This window comes from Apis florea, unplaced genomic scaffold (genome assembly GCF_048593485.1).
Source record: "Apis florea isolate Af1SG1 unplaced genomic scaffold, ASM4859348v1 contig_3170_pilon, whole genome shotgun sequence".
Classification (NCBI taxonomy): domain Eukaryota; kingdom Metazoa; phylum Arthropoda; class Insecta; order Hymenoptera; family Apidae; genus Apis; species Apis florea.
Window position 1 is genome coordinate 7,337,217 of NW_028256714.1, and position 21,422 is coordinate 7,358,638.

Here is a 21,422-nt window from a genome sequence, read left to right on the forward strand (position 1 = left end):
TTTGGTATTGGACACGGCCGCTCGTGCCAGCTTAATAACTCCACGCTGCAACCTCACGGAATGGTGAATTACACGCGTATATTACGTACGTAACCCGTATATGGATATCTCGTTGCAACCGAATACGGTACGCTATACTTTACTTATAGAAATTAAATGTTAGTTATCGATAAATTGGCTGGCTTATCGCAATCAAACTGTTATTATATTTTCATCGATTTTTTTTTTTTTACATTATAGATGAGATGAAGACGTTGTTAAATACACGTAAGTCTTTAATGCTAAGATTTCTTTTAAGAAGTATAATAATTCATAAGCTAAGAATTTTGTATTTTAATACAAATACATGTTGGCGTTCGTGGAATCAAAAAGTAAAATTCATCAAGTATACAGGTTATGTAATAGTTTTAACTATTAAGGGACAATTATTATTTTTTTAATTGTAAAATTATTTTTTTTAATTTCTAATTAAAAGAAACAAAGTGATTTTTGATAAAAATTTTAAAAAATAAATAAAATTAATATTTTGACAAAATATACAGTAGTTTTAAAATAGTTCTCTGGTTTAAGTAATTTCGAGATAGGAAATAAAGAAAATGTGCGATACATGTATTGAATAAAGTATTATTCAAAAATGATAAAGTTTCCTACATCATTCTTACGTTATTAAATTATATTATAGTTAAAATAAATTGTCTAAGTGGAATTATTTTTTTGAATAATTAATCTAATCTCTTATTAACGTTGTATTTTATTTAAAAAAATTATTTTTTTTTTTAATCTTATAATTATTTTCTATTTTTCAAATATACATGTAAATTTAATGTAAAAAAACTTAATACAATGAAATTTTGATATTTATGTAATTTATGAAAAAATCAATAATATTTAATAATTATTATGAGAAATAACAGTTATAAAATTAATATTATTATTATTATTATTTCATTTTATAATCATTCCCATTAATAAATAACCATATTCCATTTTATATAATCAATTTATGAATGAAACGAAATGAATTTCTTTTAAAAAATATAAAATAAAGTAAATAAACGTAGAGAGGAAATTAATGATATTTATCTTAAAATTATTATAGTGAAATAATAATTGATCTTTCTAATATGGATTAAAACTGAAATATTTATTTAATTTTCGTATTATCTTATCCTGAACAGAACAATTTAGTATTTAATATTAACTCATAAAAATATTTATCGTGCTTAGAAAAGTTTATCTTATTTATATTCAAAAATAAGTCAATATGTAAATATGGATGTAACGTAAATTAATCATGAATAATAAAATAATAGAAATGAATCAATATAATAATTAAACATATTCAAGGACACTTTTGAATTAAAATTAATTTCATTCACACAGTTATAAATTTTATTAGTAAAAATAATTTGCTGATAACTAATTAAATCAGTTATTGATTTAGTAGTATAAATTTATTAATAAATAACACGTAGCTCATCCGGAATAAATGTCGAATCGATATAAATTAAAAAGAGAAATATATTATAGCGTTATTATTACATTCCAGCATAGAAATCTGGATGAACGAAAGAAATATCGTCATAAAATATACGATACAGCGATCCGAAATATAAATATCTGTACTGTTCTCGTTATTGCAACCTGTTTATAGATAAAACATATCCGATTAAACGATAGTATTTAAAGAGATTAGTCGCAGAAAGCATCCAATAAATGACTTAAACCGAGATCAATGACTAATTATCACCTGGAAACTGTATTAGCAGGAGATATTAACGCAATAACGTGACTCTTGTATCGTTTAAGTACTAAATAGAAATAAAGTTGATTGCTTTGGAGTATTAAAGGAACAATGATGGATAGGATTTTCTTCGTTATATAATCCTAAAATTGGATAAAAATATATTATCAGGAGATAATCGATTCTCCATGCTATCCATGAAATCGTATCCGAGAAATTAGATATTATCAGATCAACAATTAATTTCTAGTCAAAAGTTGTATAAGTATTTGTATCTTTTAAATATCGTTCTAATATTTAGAACAATTTATCTATAATATTATCTAACACTGTTATCTAAATAATATCTAATAGATTATGTCTAAATCAAAATAATTCTGTTATATATATTTTGTATTATATGAATCATAATATCCATATTATGTGATTTTTTTATTAATGAAATATTTTTTAAAAATATTATAACTTTGTCGTTGGTTAAGGATACAGGATAGAGCAAAAATTTAAATTATAAAATATTCAGCTTTATTATCCTGTTTAAAAAATATTTCTAAAATACAAAAAATGAAAAAAATTTGGGAATTGATTTCGCACAGCTAAAAAGATTTTTTGTCGGAAAATAAATTGCATAAAAAAATTTCATTAAAATCGAATTTTTCATGATACGTGAATTTCTTTGTGAAATAGTGTACTAAAACTTTTTTGGAATTGATTGTATATTATCTAAATTTCTATCTATCATAGTTAAAAAATTTCTTTCAAAATCTAAAGTTGAAGTTATAAAATTTAGTATACAATTATAAAATTATAATAACTAATTAAAAATACAATTATATAAATGCGTTATATAAAAACAAAAAAATTATACTTTTCAAATGCAATAAATAAATACGTAATGTTTCATTTCATAAAATTTCATTTCCTTTGATACTTCTTTCTTTTATCTTATACCAGTTTAATAGATTTCTATATCTAAACATTAAAGCTCATGTTACTACGAACAAAGGATATAAACAAATAAGTTCAATCACTGATTCACTCATCTCAATCTCAAAAGTTAAGATTCTTAGACTCGAACAAAGCAGATATCTTCTTATGCTAAATGCTAAAAATAAAAGGAAAAGACGAAATAAATGTTGAAGAATACTCTAAAGAAAATATCTCTCTATCTTATCAATGACAAACGGGCGATGGTGTTAAATTTATTTCCGTTTCCCTTCTTTTTCCGCAGGAAGAGCAAGAACGATTGAACGGGGGAAAGTATCGATTCTTTTCACAAACGAACGCTTAATTGCTTTCAGGTTTAATAGAGTCGGATGCGTTCGGTTATAAAATACACAATAAACGGATTTTTTTCTCCTCTCAGTACCCGAAGATCGAGTTCTAAAGGGTTCTCTGGAGGTGTTTCAATTATGTATATTGCTTTCCACGAGAACGCCAAATACACGCACTTGGACAAAGACATGGAAAGTACATGGGATTTAAGTGGACTATGGAATAAAAAAGAAAAGAAAGGGGGAGGGGAGGGAAAAAAGAAAAAGATAAAAAAGGGAAAAAGAAGAAGGTGAAATCAGAGTGCGGAATCCATTAGCAAAGTCCGGGGAAGCACGTTTTACCATCGACGCCCGATCTTTCATTCTCGGGGCAAAGAGTGGCGCGAGCTTTTGTGTAGTATATGAATGACTGGCTCCTCGAAATGCTACCAGAATGTCCACCCCTATTTTCTTCCTTCTTCTCTCCTTTGCTATCTAAATTCACCTGTATCGACTTTCTAAGCGCTAATGTATTGCTGATATATTCAAATAATTCGATATCGAATCGTATCGTATACTAACTTGATACTATCTAATATTTTTATTAATACTATTTCTGATTCAAATATCTGCTTTGTTTTTTTTTTTTTTTTTTTTTTACAACGGAAATAGATTTTTCGAAATGTATGATTATTCCATTTAATTTTGCATGTCAAACATTCGAACCATTTCTAAATATAAGAATTAATTTACCTGATATTAATTATTCTGATCATGTGGTTATTCAAATGAATTAAATTTTGAAATAGAAGCCAGTGAATAATCTTTGTACGATTATTGAAAGATAAATCAGTATTATTAAATAAGTCAAGCTTTGATACGGATTTGGCAATTTAAGTTATTGTATTCTGATCTACATCTTCACAAATATCTAGTTGAACTTCAGGATCATCCATGTATCTTGGGAATATTTTCTTCTTTCGTTATCTCTGGTTTTATCTACATTGTTGAAAAACGTATTTGTCACATGTCGCATATAATGTTCTTTGAATTTGAACAGGATACGGCTTTTCCAGAAATTGTAATTTTTTCGATTTTTGTAAATCTTTTGAGAATTTAAATGAACAATGCTATATGATTATGAGTAAAGAAAAATTAAGACAAACAAGAGATAGACTTACTAAAATTTACTTAAAGTTTTCACAGTGAACATTACATAAATATATTTTAACTATTTAGTGGAAAATTTAAATAAATATTATTTTTAATAAATATTTTATTTCATATGGAACAAGTAATTACTTGAAAAACAATTAAGTAAAAGTTTTTACTTGTATTTATTCATACAATCCAATATTTTAAGTATATTTGATATTACTTTCTGGTACTTTTTTAAAACGATAACAAATTAATATTATCAAATCAAAAATTGATATTTGATATTTCACAGAGATATCAATCATTCTTTAAATATTTGAATGAAAATTTTAATACTTATGCTTTTTTCAAGATTCGAGCATAGCTTAATAAAATAAGAGAAAAATATAAAATGATTTGATGAAAATGAAAGATATTCAGAAAAAGCGAGATAGATTCAAAATAGAGTCGAAGAGATAAAGAAAATTTCAATTTTCATAATTTTCATCTTATGAAAATGGTCAATACTAATGAATTGTTGAGATTTTCTCAATCATAGTGAATTCAAATATAACGTGAATTGAAGTAATAATCAACTAGCAACATAATCAGTATAAATAATATACACAATCAGCCAAGTTTTGTGTTTGTTTTTTAGAATTAACTCCAGCTGTCTTACGAATATTTTAACAATTTATATATAAAATTCTTATTTTCACGTTTAAATCATGTTTTTGATATTTTACTTTTACCTCAAAAAGTATGAAACATCCAATAAAATAAATTATAAATAATAGTATTAAATATATGATATAAATTATTATTATTGACATTTATTCAGTTTTAACAGTCTCAGAAAATCAATAGTATGTTAAAACAGGATTTTATTTTTAAATTTTAAAAAACAAAATTTCAATAAAAATAAATTTCTTATTCACAATTTTATAAAAATTCATAGAAACAAATTTATACTTTCACTATATATTTTATATATATATATATTTATATTTATATTTCTATACAATGAAAATTTCAATAAATAAATAAATTAAAACATCTAGACCAACAAGTCACACATTTAAAAAAATCCATTTTCAACGTAAACGTAGAAATTTCAAACCCGTGAAAAATTAATTCCACGCAATTTATCAATTAGCATCAACATGCTTAACCATTTGAAAAATCGCGATATGTTGTAAAAACCGAAAACTGGATTATAAAATCACGATTTATAGCCATAAATTGTTCTTTTCATTTTTTATCATATTTAAGTGCAACATGTAACAATTGCATGATATCAAAATGATTCGAATACACTACATTGAACGATGCAAGTACAATAATCATAAAATGAAATGAAGTTCGTATCGACTTCTTGACATCCATTACTTTCATTTTCTTCTTCATTTATATTCGTCCGTCGGTTTTCTATTTCATTCCTCACTTCTACGCTCAAATACCGTCTCCTGAATGACGCTACTCAAAGCCGTGATGGGAATAAGAATGGACCTTGTCTGAGAAAAGAAGACACACCAGAATGAAATTACGAAACAGGATCAAGAGGAGAGTCTTGAAAGAATTATGCTAATAATAAATCCTTGATATAGTATGAAATTTATGTACTAAGGATTGGCCTGTATGATTTCTGAACATTCTCTTTGACAATTGGAATTCCCTTCGTGATTCGCGATAAAAAAGATCGATACTTAAATGCAACAAAATTTTAATACGACAGGAATAGTTTCTAGGTGAATTTTTAATCGTTGAGTATGAATACGACGTAAATAATTCGTATTACAACAAATTAAACATGATAAGATAGCAAATAATTTTTTTTCGATTGTTGCACTTTAAATCATTTGAATTAATAACATTGTATATGAGAAACTTTTTATTACGTTATGAAATTTTATGAAAAAAACAGAAAGAAAATTTATATAAGATAATATTATTTGAAATAATATTTCTGAAGAATTTTATTTAAAAATTGTATTTTAATAAAGTTTTAATAAGTTTAAATTTTGATTAATTTTTAATAAATTATTTCCTGTAATTCTAATTATTTAAATTTTTTGTTATATAGAGTTTGATGAAAATCAAAATTTTTAAAAAATATTTACGATATAAATGGAATTTAATAAAGAGAAGAAAATTATTTTGTGAAATCTAATAATAAATAAAATCTAATAAAAATAAAATTAAAAAAATAAAAAAGTTTTTAATGTAGATTTTTATTATTACAAATAATGTAATTAATATCCTCTTTGTTATAACTTTTATTTAACTTTTTGAAGCAAAACTTCAATATTACAAAAATTTCAAATTATGCAACTAATATTTTTCTTAGATATTTTTTTAAAAAAGATTACATAAACATATACAAAAATAAGATTAAATAAACATTTAATTTAATTTCAAATATCAATAGATTAAAATTACAGATAAAGTTTTGTTCTATCTTCATAGTTGAATATACGAATGATAAACACATGGAAATATTTTAGATCATAATATATTATAAAAAATTAAAAATCAGAAATTTTTTTTCTATTAAATAAAAATAATATATATAATAAAACAAAATCGCTATATAAAAAAAGATAAATAAAAAAGAAACTCTAAAATATAATTTTTAAAATCAAGAATCAATGTATGTAATAAGTGATTCAGAATATTGAAAACAATAGAATAAATTATATAATGTTTAAGTATACTATTTACTTCAAAAATATCATTTCAAATAGAAATATTTGGTAAGAAAAGATATAGTTTAAAACATTCAATTGTTTGGAATTGTTATTTGTAAATTTGTATTGTATTTATATAACATATATTGTAAATTATCATTATATTTGTAAATTTTTTGGAAAATATTTTACATATTACTTAATAAGAGCAACAATCTTTTAAAAAATTAAAGACTTGCTTTGCATTTGATATTTATATTTTTTCTCAAAACTTATTATTAGGTATTAGAATTTATATATAAAATGCTTAAATACAAATTTATTTTCATTTTTTCAAAGATGATCAACAATTGAAAGAACATCAAAATATCCTATTATTTCAATTTCTTGATTTCAAATTCCTTTTTTAAATCATTTTCAATTTTTTCATTGAATTTAAAATTCAAATTTTTTTTTATGATAAAATGACTGATATTTAGTTTATTTGTCTTTACTTTAGGCAAAAAATATTACATATACATAAATATATAAAATATTTATACTGCAATAACTTTATTGGAATATCTTTTAAAAAACGATATTTTTAAAATTGGATTCAATGTGTTGTTTTGAAAAAATTAGTTTATTACATGACACGTAAAAAAATTTTTGAAAAAATTGCAATTCATTAGAATTAGAGAAAATGCTGAAGATCATTTTTCACAATTTTTTTACTGAATCTTTAGTAAAAATTTAAAAAACATTCTGAAGATTTATGTATTAATTTCATTGATGTGAAACAAGCAACAGATATCGAAAGATATAAAAATTTTCAGATTTTAGAACGAAAGTCGTGAAAAAATTGCGATTTTCAATTGTTTGTAGTTCAACGTTAACAAATTTTAATGAAATTTTCAGCATGAATACAACTGATATAAATCCTCAAAATCAATTTCTTAAATTTTCATTAAAGATTAAGATAAAAAATCTTTTACTTTCTTCGCAAATTGCATTCTTTAAAAATTGCAATTTTTTCCAAATTTTTTAAATATATTATTACAGTAAATACATGATATTTAATTATATACGATAAATAATCTTTCTAACTTTTAAAATAACAAATAAATCCAAAATTGAAAAATCGTGTTTTGAAGCATATACCAATGTTCATAATATACTAAATATATATTAATTATATACTGTAAAAAAAGTTACACTGCAAGCTATAACAATACGTTAGCAGTTATTAATCAATTAACATAAAAAATAAAAATCCAATGTTTTTCAACATATGTAAACATTCCTCGTAGAAATGACAAATAATTCGAATAATCAAAGGACATCCACAATTCTCAAACGAGCAATTTGCGCGAGTTTCCCATCAGACTCCCAGAAACAGCTGTTTAATAACGCATTACGCCGCGTGCGCGAGGGAGTTAACAGGAGAAACAGGAGTAATCGCTCGTAATGTATCTCATCACGCAATCCAGTCCTTTACCTTTCACCTGCTGCGCTGGTTTCAAGACCACTCGTCGCATATCTCGTCGTTTTCATCGCGCACAGCACCTCTTCATGAAAATTCACACGCTCTTGTCAGTTAGCAATAAGAATGACCTACTTGTCTTACGTGAAAATGTGTGAAAATAATGTATGAAAATAAAAAGTAAAAATAAAAGATCAAAATGTTGAAAAAACTACGTTCAAATCACAATGATACAATAGAATTTCATTGTCTAAACAATTTGAATAGATACTCTTTAGTTATTTTTCTTTATTTTTATTCTTTTTATCAATTTGAATAATTCTAAAATTAAATTTTAGAAAATTTTGAAATTTATTCAGAAGTATACAATACAAAATTTATATATCTCTTTAAAGAATTAAGAAAACTTTTAAAAAATACTCACTTTTGATTGAATTGATATGATTCCTACGTAGATACCTATTTTTCGTATTATTTTCCATTACGTACAATTTATTTTAGCATAAGAAATATCAAAGATTTTATACATTTTCATACAAAATGAAATTATTTCAGGAATTTCCAATTAAACAATATATTTTTACCATAAATAATTATTCGTTAGATATTTTTTTATAGATATTTATATTATATAACTATTACAACTTTTGTAAAGAAACATCTTTTTCATAATATCATTTTTATCATATATCATATCTCTTTACAACTCGATGAATTCAATTCCTAATACGTCATCGCATAAAAAAATTATAATACATATAATACATTACAATAACAATCTCCTTATGTATTGATTAATCGTTACATTTTCTAAATAAATATTCTATCTTTATTCATTTTCAAACGTAACAATATATAAATTCCGCAACAACTTCGAACACTCTACAGAAATTCATTACAAGAAGAACAAATTTTCGTATAACTGAGAAACCAACTCGATCTCTAATTCAACACTCATAATAAAAGCTCAGCGTCAATTCGTTCATGCATAATCAGGGTGTGAATGAACGAGGTTGTAACAGATAAAAGGTGATGAAAAAAAAAAAAAAAAAAAAAAAACAAGAAGATGGAAAGTAAAGGAAGGAGGTGGTGGTAGTCACACGTTAGGGAACAAATGAAACACGGTGGTTCGTTGGTAGTCATTGGTAGGATGCCAAAGCGGTGCGGCGATTGGTCGTGGTTCGAGAGCAAAGTGGATCAGCCGAGCGTATAAAACTCGTCCCGTTGGAAAAATCCTGGTACAATGTCGCTTGACCGGTAAATATTGCCCGGTGCGTCCGTGAATACTTTTTCTTCCCTGTCTCGCTACGTTCCCGTGCTCATAAACAACGTAATAACACGCCAACACGAAACCCAATTCCCGGATTTTCGACAGCCCGCTGAGGTGGCCAACCTTTTCTACGGGCGCGTGCTCGGCTCGGGCTGCACAGCGGAGGAGCAGAAGCTTAGAGTGGAGAACCGGAGAGGAACGGTAAAAGCCACCGCGGCAACGGCCTGCATGTAAATCACGGCCACGACGTCGACGACGGTGACGACGGCACGGCCTCTCTCCCATCCCTCTTTCCTCGCGTCTGTTTGCCGCTGCTACTCGTTCTTCTCGCCTCTACCTCCGTCAGCCCGTCAACTTCGAGTTAAACGAAGCTTCCGTTGCCGATGCCTTCCGAACAGCGAACCGCTTCGTTCGATCGTTTTTTCGCGTAGCGCAAACGGAATTGATGATCCATTAGTTGTGATGAAAGGTGGTATAAATGCCACGTGTTTGGAAATTTCTTCAATGATATATAGATATGAGAATCTATATTCGATTGAATGTAGAGGGAAGGAAAAATTTTATGTACGTCCTTTACGTTGTATTTATTGCGTTAGTTTTATACTTATTTGTTGCGTTACTTGGGAGGAAGATCAGTTTTATAGATGTTTTTATTTATTGGGAAAATTCGCCTCTAATATGAGATTTTGTTTGAAGTTAAAAATCGCAAATTATCACGTAAAATTAAAGAATTATGTATCGAATCGCTTATTTTTACGTAATAACGTTATCTACAAAGTGAAAATTGTAATAGAAAATATATTATTGGCACGCAGACAATAGTTTAAAAATATGTTGCTATTTTAATTATATATATATATATTATTAAAAATAATATAGGGTTTTATATTAGAAATATTCTAAATGAATAATCTAAAAATAATTTATATATCATTTCATTTAAACGATAAAATTAATTCATAATACGAAGAATTTTTTGATCGAAATTAATAGAAATTGATCAAATAATTTACTTTTAGTATAAACTTTTATATAGATTTTATCATTTATTCTACTAATTTTAATTATTATTGCGATATAATCTTTATAAAAATATTAAAGTCTCATAACAAATCTTTTATTCTTATTTTTATATAGAGATTTTTAAGGAAATAAAGAATTTTAGAGTTATGAATATTGAACGAGTTTGCAAATTTTGCAAATACGGATTACAAGTTTCAAAAGTTTTATCTCAATTGAAGGATATTAGAAATTCAAAGTTCTAAGTTTATATGTTAATGTGAAATTGATACAGGTATAGATAGACGCATCGGGTGTATTTTTGTTTTCAAATTCTACTCAAATTCTTGTGTGTAATTTTTTTATCATATTTCTCTTCCTCTGACACTCACAACACGTTAATTTCTGGGAAGTGAAACATGCGACAATATAAAAGATGGATGTGAGACGTGGATCGTTAAATCAGTTGCAGTGATTGCACGATCTTTCAAGAATACCGACATTTATACTATAATTTACTATCGAGGGATGAAATAAAAGACGTGTTATCTAAATAAGCAAATATGTGGCTGAAAATAAGCATGAAAATATGTGGCTGAATAAATATTGATACTTAATAATAATATAGCCTCTTATCTGTAAGTGTTAATCAAAGGGATTGATTATTTTTAATATTAAAACTCGACGAAATAAGCAATTTTTAGGTTTGCTTTTTACTTTTGTAATTGGTAAGTGCTTTCGTAATAGTGGAAACGAGGAAAAATATAAGTGGATCTACTTAGAACTCAGAACTCGAAGCCCGTTTATTTTTTACTTTTGTAATTACTAAGAACATACAAGTACTTCCTTCAAAAGTACTAATAAAAGCGAGGAAAAATATGAATAGACCTACAAGGACTTACAAGTTTGAGCCCAGGACTTTTAGCTAACAATTCAAAAATTTATACCCAAAGCGCCCTTTTGCATATTTCTTTGCTCTTTTTATTTATTCCTTACGTAAATTTTTATCAAAGTGAAAATATCTTTTTTCATTACATGGCGTTTAATTTAAGTATACACGTTACAGTAGACATTGTTCTGATGTTATAGTAAAATTATGAATGTTTCACCGCGATTATAACATTTGGATTCTAAATCTTTGAAAAAAATTTTCACAAATTTGATATTGAAAAAATTTTTGTACTTCTTGTATTATAGTATGTTCATTATAAAGATAAAAAGTGTGGAAGCAATCATAGATTGAAAATCATTTTGTTGAAAATTGATATTGGAATTCCATTACTTTTTGAAGTAACATTAATATATTTATATTTCGTAGTTAAAAGAATGAAAAACACAGAATGAATAATTATGCTATTAACTATGTAACGGAAAATTATTTTTCAATTTGGAAAATGTATCACGAAAAATATTAAAAGATTTATCACATGTTCAGAAGAAATTTCAGAAGAAATAGTGATTTTCAATATGTAACAGTTTGGTGATGAAAAATTTTAATATTAAATCATGTTATTTGAAATTGGTAGAACCAATTTTACCAATCTATTAATATGGAACGTCACAAGATTCATTTATGTTTTTCCCTTTATTTGAGAAATAAACTCAAAAAATAATAATAATATAATTATATAATAAAATATAATCTACAGAATAATCTATAGACAAAAATTATCTCAGAATATTCATCATACTTTTCATATTCAGAAGAATTTTGCCATTGAATATTATTATAATATTTTATAAATTTCAATTAAATTTTATATTAATTAAAATAATTTTTTGGTAATATTCTAAATCGACATTATGCCAGAATTTGAATATTAATCGAAAAATTTAATCAAAATTTTTTATTAATCCCGTTGATCATTATCATAAATTCTAATTTATCTATATGATTAACAAATACAATCTATCTGCAATTTCATGTCCCTTAAAAATCTTTTCAGAAAGTCATATATTCATACAAATTCTAATTGTATTCCATAACTGATTTAAAAATTCGATTGAACTCTTATTCTTAATCGCTGAATATAACAAATTTTGAAACAGAACAATTTCGAAAGGAAAGAAAAAAGAATTCGTGAAATGGAGAACAAACATACATTTTCTCTAGCAACGACAAGCAAAATTTGATGATGATGAATTGAAATATTATCAAACATGGATTTCCGCACATCAAGAAACGTATCGTTAATTTGTTCATATGTCGATTCTAATTTCGAAATGTTACGTAAAGAAAAATTACTAAAGTCGTTGCAAATCCGAAAGACAAAATGATGCTAAACCCTTCCATTCTTTAGAAGAAACTACGTCAAGTTTTACAATTTACGTCTCTCAATTTACTTTATACATGAAAGTGGTTATCTCTATAGTCGTTTGGTTCGCCAACTTTTGAACAAAACGTTTGAAATACGGTATATGGGACGGAGATCTGCTCCACATTTGTAGTCTCTGCGTTTATCACGTTTGACACTACTGGACTTTTTTCTATGGGCAACTTCCTTTGGAATTCAAGAACTAACGGAACTTTAATATCATTTTTCAAGAGAATGGTTGACTTTTAACGCATAATACCGATTTGATATATTTTATCATTTTAATGCATACAAAGAGAAGAAACTTGATATTGATGATTGCATCATGATTTATTTTAGAAAAAGATTTTTTTCAGCAAATCTTCATTGATCCAAAGATAGAATTTAATCATGATAGCTACATTAAAGTTGTACATTTGAATATAAGGATATCCAGTCGTTTAAAAATTTTATTGAGTTGCTCAAAAATAATCTTTCATTGTATTTATTTCTATTAATTGCATGCTATTTTAATTTCATTAGATTACATTATTAATATAGAAAACAAATAATTATTAAAAGTAGATTTCGAATTTATTTTTCTTTTATGAATATAAAATTATATTTATAAAATATATCGAATTTACCGAAGATCAAATACTTTTATGATTAATCATAAATCATACTAATTAATGATAAACTATATTCGTATTCTATAATTTCTTCTTCGTTTTCTTAATAATCATTGCTAAAAATTTTCTTTGTTTAAAAAATGATTTGGATAAATATTGAGCATAATAAATTTGGTTGCAGATATGATTAGTCCAAAAGTTAATTTGAAAAATTTTAATTTTTGAATTAAAAATTTTTTATTGACAAATATAATATGTGAAAAATAATGTTTTGATATTTTTTTATTATTTATACTATGATATGTTATATTTTGTTACGAATCATCATTACAAATATATGGAATTGTAATTTTGAATAATAATTTTTAAACAAATGTTAGAAATTATTATAGAATCTATTATATTTCCAAAATTCTTTGAAATAATTTTTATGATTTAAAGAAGATACTACATTTTTTTTTCATTAAAAATATAATATATGTTCTATTCTAAAAACATTTTATCTCTTTGTCATGCATCTTTTTAACCATTGATATTTAAATGTGATTAATATATAATTAATATTTTTTATAATTGTATTTAAATTTCATGAAAATTTTGTTATACTTCAAGGTAAATCCCAGTAAATATTTTTTTAAACTTTTTAAACGCTATTACATTTTGTAAAGATTTATGCTTACGATAAGAAAAATAATTAATTTCATGAATACCCATCTTTTATTTTTATAATAATTTTTATATCACACACAATGTGACGATTATACAGAATCAGTTTTGTTGACGATCAAGTAACGGCCAAAAGATAAAAGAGAATCTAACAAATGGAAAAAAGAATTTGTAAAAATTTGATTTCATTGTGTTCTGCAAACGCTTTAAGTCGACTAGTTAAGATAACTACAAATCACATATCCATATATTACATAATAGTTCTAAAAGCAAGATAGGATCGTGGAGATGACAGAATATATAATTATGTCCATAAATTAATCAATTATTATTATTCATTATATTATTCCATACAAAATGTATCATAAGAGTGGAACAAGTTATATTTTTCAACCGGTTAGAAAAAAACTGTTGTATCAAATCAATATTAAACAGTGTTCAATGAAACATAATCTGAATATAACTTTACGCAGTTTTATGCATTTATGAGTCTGACGAAAAATGCAATTGCACAGAATCAGAATAGGTGAAAATTTTTTAATCTCTACAAAAAAATATTAACTCTTTTTTATCCTAAACTTATTGGTTCACAAGTTTTTACAGTTTTAAAAGTTTGCTAAATTATTATTGACTTTATTATATAGAGATATTATATAATCTTTAAATAAGCTTCATAATAAACGATCTAGTATTAATAGCAGTCTAAACATTTCTTCAATTTTTTATTAAGATTAGTTAATATCCTATTCGTCGACATTAACAATTGATTCAAATTTATAAACATTGTAATGTACTATATTTCAAATTTATATTTTATATCTATAATTTATTATATATAAATATTATATTATAATAAAATATGTAATATATCTTTCGTGATATATCTTTGGAAAATAGAAAAGAAAAATACAAAAATTGATACATCGACTTTCTCACAAAAATCGATAGTCTAATTGTTATAATAAAGCTTATTTATTAATTTATGAGCAATTAAACAAGATGGAAAGAGAATAAAAGTTGTCTCTTACAGTGCTATTCCCTTTTTGCTTCTTCTAATGTCAACTTAAATTGTTTATAATTTAATGAATAAGTTCCAACTGACATTTTTCTGTTTGTTTTAATCTCTAATCGACTTTCTCATAAATATGTATTAACATTTTGCATATAAATATATAATTTGTTATATAAATATAAATAATTATTTATAATTTATATTTATACATTTATTATCGTATACAATATGTATGTATATCAATATATTTGTATAAAATAGTACACATAATAATCATATATAATTGATTATAATATATTATTATATTTTGTCGAAAGAAGTTGATATGAAAATGTTTTTAATTTTAACGAATTAAATCGCTCAATTCGACTACTGTCGATTGACATGAAATTTAGAGAATGTCATAAAGGAAGATGAGTTTTAAATGTTAAATTTCAATTTCAGGTATTTATTAGTTTTCGAGATATTAAAAAAGATACTTTCGATATTATATATTGAATTTTATCTATGCAGGGTGTAAATATATTTATCGGATACAGCCTTTTACAGCCTTGATTCTAAAAGCAAACTAATATTATATACAAAATAAATTAATAATACAAAATAATTAATATATAAAAATCAGTTGATAACTTATTTGTTAAATTATTATTATTTATTATTAAATTATAAACAATTTCAAATGAAATGAGACGATAGTAAAGTAAAATTATTTTTATTATATTTCTATCATATTGTTTCCATAAAAATTATTTGCATTCCCAATGTTAGAGAATATAATAAGGGAAAAAAAGAAATTATTCAAAAAATTGTAAAATTCTAATCTTTTTAAGTTTTTTATAATATAAATAAATTATTTTATCTTGTCTACCATTATCCTCATTCTTAAATATCCATTTTGAAACATTTCGGATTTAATTTTCTATTTATTTTGAGAGTTAATTAATGTATCTTAATTGAATTTCACATTTCATTTGAATTATTAAAATATTTTGTTTCATCTCTTCCGTCATGCTTTTATTTTTGTTCGTATTTTAACAATTTTTCTGTTATTTTTACTGCTATACATATCATTTTCAATTCCTCTCTTTTTAATCAATTTAAAAAATCATCTTTCCACGTCAACATTTTTTAACGATCATAGATTCAAATCAATATATTCAGAAAAAAATCTTGGCAAAATGGATTTGTCATAATATATTATATTCACGTATAAAAATTTTATTTTTAAGAATTTCGTTTCCCAATTTTCTTTTTATTTTTCTCTCTCATTTTTTAAATTGCATTTCGGAATTTAATAAAACTGATATAATTTAAAAGAAAGAAAGAGAAAATATCGTTTAAAAATTTTAAATAAGCAGCACCATATATAGTAATAAGATATCTGTTATATTTGAATATTGTATATATTAGATATTTGAATATTTCATATGTTTAAGGAAGAAAATATATATTTTATGCACTTATATATAGTTCTCTAAAGAAAATATATTAAGAGATAAGTAAATAATTATAAATAATTAAGTAGCTATATTAAAAAAAAAGAATTTAATTGATGAGCAAGAATGAAGTTTAAAAAAAAAAATCAGAACATAAGCTGACTTAGGCTGAATTTAAGAAAAACATTGAAAGAAACATTGACATAGATTTTTTCCCTCCTCTTTTTTTCTGTCAAGTAGATTAAGAATCAACTTTATAATTTTTTTTTATTTATACCATCGATAAATTTATTATTACTCATGAAATGATAAATAGAGAAAAGTGATTTTTTTGTTATTTTTATTAAGATATATTATATGATTACAAAAATTACAAAATTATTATATAATAGTCATTATGTATAATCTTTTACAAAATTTTAAAAATTTCTATGAAAAGAAACAATTAGAAGATTTCTTGTAAGAAAAATATATTAAATAGATAACTATGCTTTATTATATATATATTTTTTATTTAAAGAGAATCACTAGAAAGATCACGAAACGTATATAATATTCTACAGTAGAGAAAATAAATTGTTCGCAATTAAAACGTTAAACGCAAAGAACGAAAACAATGAATGTCCATAAATGAGAAATATAAGGAAACCTATTTGAAGTTTGCTTGATCATATTTTTTGGAAAAAGAAATGGAAATATTTAATTTTCCCAGCGATGAAAACGATTCTAATTGTTATTTTTACAAATGGTAATATCAATATTAAATTGAAATTAATCCTTATAAGATCACATATAAATAATCTATAAAATCATATAAATTAGATATTTAATTATATATTAAATTAATCGAAGAATAATTGAACGATAAACGATACGTATTATTAAAGGCAATAAGTATAGTTTTTAAAGGGAATAATATTACAATATGTAACACAAAATTATTTCAACATATTACTTTTAAAATGTAATAATTCTGAAATGGCCCGGATACGTCTCGACCGGAATATTAATGAAAATGTTTGAACTTGTCAAGAAGGGTATATGTGAGTGAAAGGCAATTTAGTTATGTTAAAGAATTGAAAGAGACTGTTATTAAAAATTGAATCCTATTACAAACAGAACGAATAAAAAATAATATAAAATAATTCTAAAACCTTTATTAGACATTATACAAACAAAACAGTGTGATTTTGATATTGTACTTGAAAAATTTTAATTTCTAAAATAATTTTAATTTTTTATGAATTTATCATATTGTTTGAACAAATCATCTTATATTTAAATTTTTTCTTATCTATTTTGCATGCACTCATATATAAATCCTAATCTTTTTCTTAAATACTATATAAATTTAAAATTTTATATGTTTACAAGATATTTTCAATACATATAAAGTTTAAATTGAGCATAATCTTCCCTTAATTGTATAAAATATTTAAATATATCATCATTTTGATCGCTGTTATATATTATTTTTCATCTTGTTTTATTTATTTGTCATTTCACGATTAAAGGACAAATGATTAATGTAAAAAATTTTATCACGAAATAAATATCTTATATTTTGCAATCATAAATCATGGTTATTTTAAATTGACTTAGCTATTGTGAACGTATTCATCATAGTTGCAATATTTATTTTCCTAAAATCGTCCGAATTTAAATTTCTTTGATAATTTCATACCAAATATTGACAAACTAGGTATATTTATTCAAGTGGTATTCTCAATCGATGATATCTAATTATATATCTACTTTGAGAGAATTTGCGAACTAAAAATAAAATCACGTATCGAGATAATTTCTTAATATTTATGATATTTTTATATCGTTTATTTATATATCAGTGATAAAAAAAATAAACAATTAAATTTGCATTAAAAAAAGTAAGATGAAAATAAAATAAGATTATCCCCTTTATCTCCATCATATCATCATTTCGCTTTGTTTTTACATTATCTCATAAATTTATATTGCTTATAACTTAATAAATACTTTCGTTTTGTGTTTTAATCTCGATCTTAAATCCTATCTAAAAAGATGTTATAAATATATCTACATATTAACACTTTATATAACAAATAATGTTTTGATTTATGCATTTTCTTTATAAATGAAAAAAAATAGACAAATGTAATACCAATTAAAACTTGGTAAGAATGAAAGCAAATCAAATAGATAATAAGAAATCTTTATAGATCAGTTTTCTTCGATATATCAAATTTTTGAAGGAAGAAAAAATTAATAATATAATAATAACTTAACAATTTAACCTTAGTTTATAAACTTAATTATAAACTTGATTATAATAAATAAATATTTATTATATAATTTTTAATTATTATATTCAACATCAAAATAAATATAAGATTAATTTCAAATCTTTTGTGTAAGATGATAATACCTATATTTTACTTTGACTACGATAATAACAAATGTGCAATGAAGAAATATATTAGAGACAATAAGAATGTATTAATTAAATGTAACATAAAAGAATTAATAGTTAATATTAATGAAATAACAAATTAAGCTAATTATTAAAAAGCTTATAAATAAATGTATATTTCATACTATTATCAATAAAAAATATTGGAAAAATTAAAAATAATTCTTATTGTATCATTAATGTTAACTTTTTATAGTCAATAATAATTATAATAATAACAACAATAAAAAATATACATACAATATACAATAAAAATATTTATATGGAATTTTACATAATGCTTGATTTGAACTCTAATTGAATTTTTATTATTTGAAATACTATTGAACAACGCTTATATAAACTGTTATAAATCTTTATAATATAATATAATTAAAAATGTATTTGTAATACAAATATAAATAGAAAATTAATTCATTAAGCATTAGATAATTATTATATTTGAAAAATTGTTTCTAAATTTATAATATTTGATATATTATTATATTTTAAAGAAATAATTTCGAAAAATTGTTTTATATGAATATGAACTCCTATTTATTAGAAAAAAATCTTAGCTAGTAGATTCCTATTATATAAACTTGATTATGTATTTTGACTCTTGAAGTTCATATAAAAAAAATTCATTTTTATAAATATATAAAACATAGATATATATGGATATAACAGTAAATAACTTATGCACTTTTTCTTGTTACAGAAGTCCCATATGTCAAGGACGAGCGGGAGGATCGACGATTACTTGTGATAAGATGTAGAAATAATTATACCGGATCACAATCAAGACACATACCATACCATCAAACGTATTTCAAAGATGCTGATCTACGCCTGTGTAACTGTGATGCGAGAAAAACGCCATAAATACCATCGACGTCAGAGAGCGGGTATTGTCTCTTCGTTGCTACTGTATTGTACTAATATAAAAATGGGATAGGCAAGAAAATCCAAGCTTCGAATTAGATTTAGTCGATTTGCGCGATTCTAAATTTTTTTTTGGTTTTGATGTTTAACAAAAATAACGAGTCGTAAAGTATATATAAACTTCGTCTATTTTATCTATAATTGTCATTTTTATCATTTTTATCGTAAAATTGTGTTTTGTCGAAATTTTTCAAAGCTTTTCTGTATCTTGTTTCAATTTTCATATCGTCGATGAATAGAATTTGGTATTTTTCGATGATGATGTGCGATTAGCTATATTCATCTGAAGATATAGGTAACGTAGATGAGAAATATACGTGTTGTTATGAAACTTTGTTGAAAAAATAATAAATTGGTTAGAAATTGAAACAATTGAAAAATTCAAGAAATAAATAGTATAATTTTTTTACGAAGTTTAAATTTTATAATGAATTTTATAATTAATTAGCTCAATATTTATTACATATGCGAAAATAAATCTAAAAGAGGATGGGAAATAGTTATGATATTTGTCGATTTCGATTCTTGAAATTAAATAATACAATGATATAATTATAATGTTAAATTTATCTTAAAATAATGTTTCAATATGGTTCTGATCTTTTGATTTTGATTTTTAATAATTGATATTATATCGATTTATAACCGTTATTTTTAATAAGCTTTATTGCAACAATTCTGAAATTTTTACGTATCAGTTTTACGTAATAATTGCAATTCTTGCGATATTAATCGCGAATTATATACATTTCTATAATTTTATAAAGTTTACAAAATATACATTTTATAATATTTTTAATTTTTATCTTTTTCTAATTTAATAAATTCAAAAACAATATAATTTTTATTTATCTAAGAATTAAAAAAAAGTAATTATTATATTAAATAAATAAAAATATCGTTTTATCATTTCAAAATATTTTGAAAAAAATAAAAGATACTTAAGAAACTCAATCTCTATTGAAAACATGTAAGTAGTAAATTCTATCAATGGCACTTCTTGATACGTTAGCACAACGTAAGTATATCTGTGTTCAGAAAAATCCTTGAAGACAATTTTATTTAGTTTAAAAATCATCATACAAATAAAAATTGTAAAAATTTAAAAATTGCAAATTTATAAAATAATTTAATAATTTTATTCGATATAAAATCGAATATAATATGTATGGAGTAAATTCTAAAATCGTTTCAGAACTAATATAGAATCAAAAAATAATAAATAAAGTCCATATAATATTAATTCTTAAAAACCAAAATTTATAAACTAAACAATTATCCTTTTTTTTTTATAAAAGTTATATTATTATTTTGAGAATCGATAATCGACAGTTTGAAATAATTATTTTCGAACGTTTTCAAGGGAAACAGAGCTTTGAAATCAAGATTATTGAGTGTATTTAAAAATTTTTTATTTCGAAAGTCGTTAAAATTCAATGAAATAAAAACAGACT

General features: G+C 23.6%; 1 protein-coding gene across 1 annotated transcript in view; it reads left to right on the forward strand.

The window, feature by feature from the left end:
* Positions 1-20,764, forward strand: part of foxo (forkhead box, sub-group O) — a 303,094-nt gene extending 282,330 nt beyond the window's left edge. Inside the window, exon 8 of the mRNA XM_086910207.1 lies at positions 19,745-20,764. The gene's annotated coding sequence lies outside the window, so the exon portion shown is untranslated. The remainder of the gene's footprint in view (positions 1-19,744) is intronic.
* The last annotated feature ends 658 nt before the right edge of the window (positions 20,765-21,422 follow it).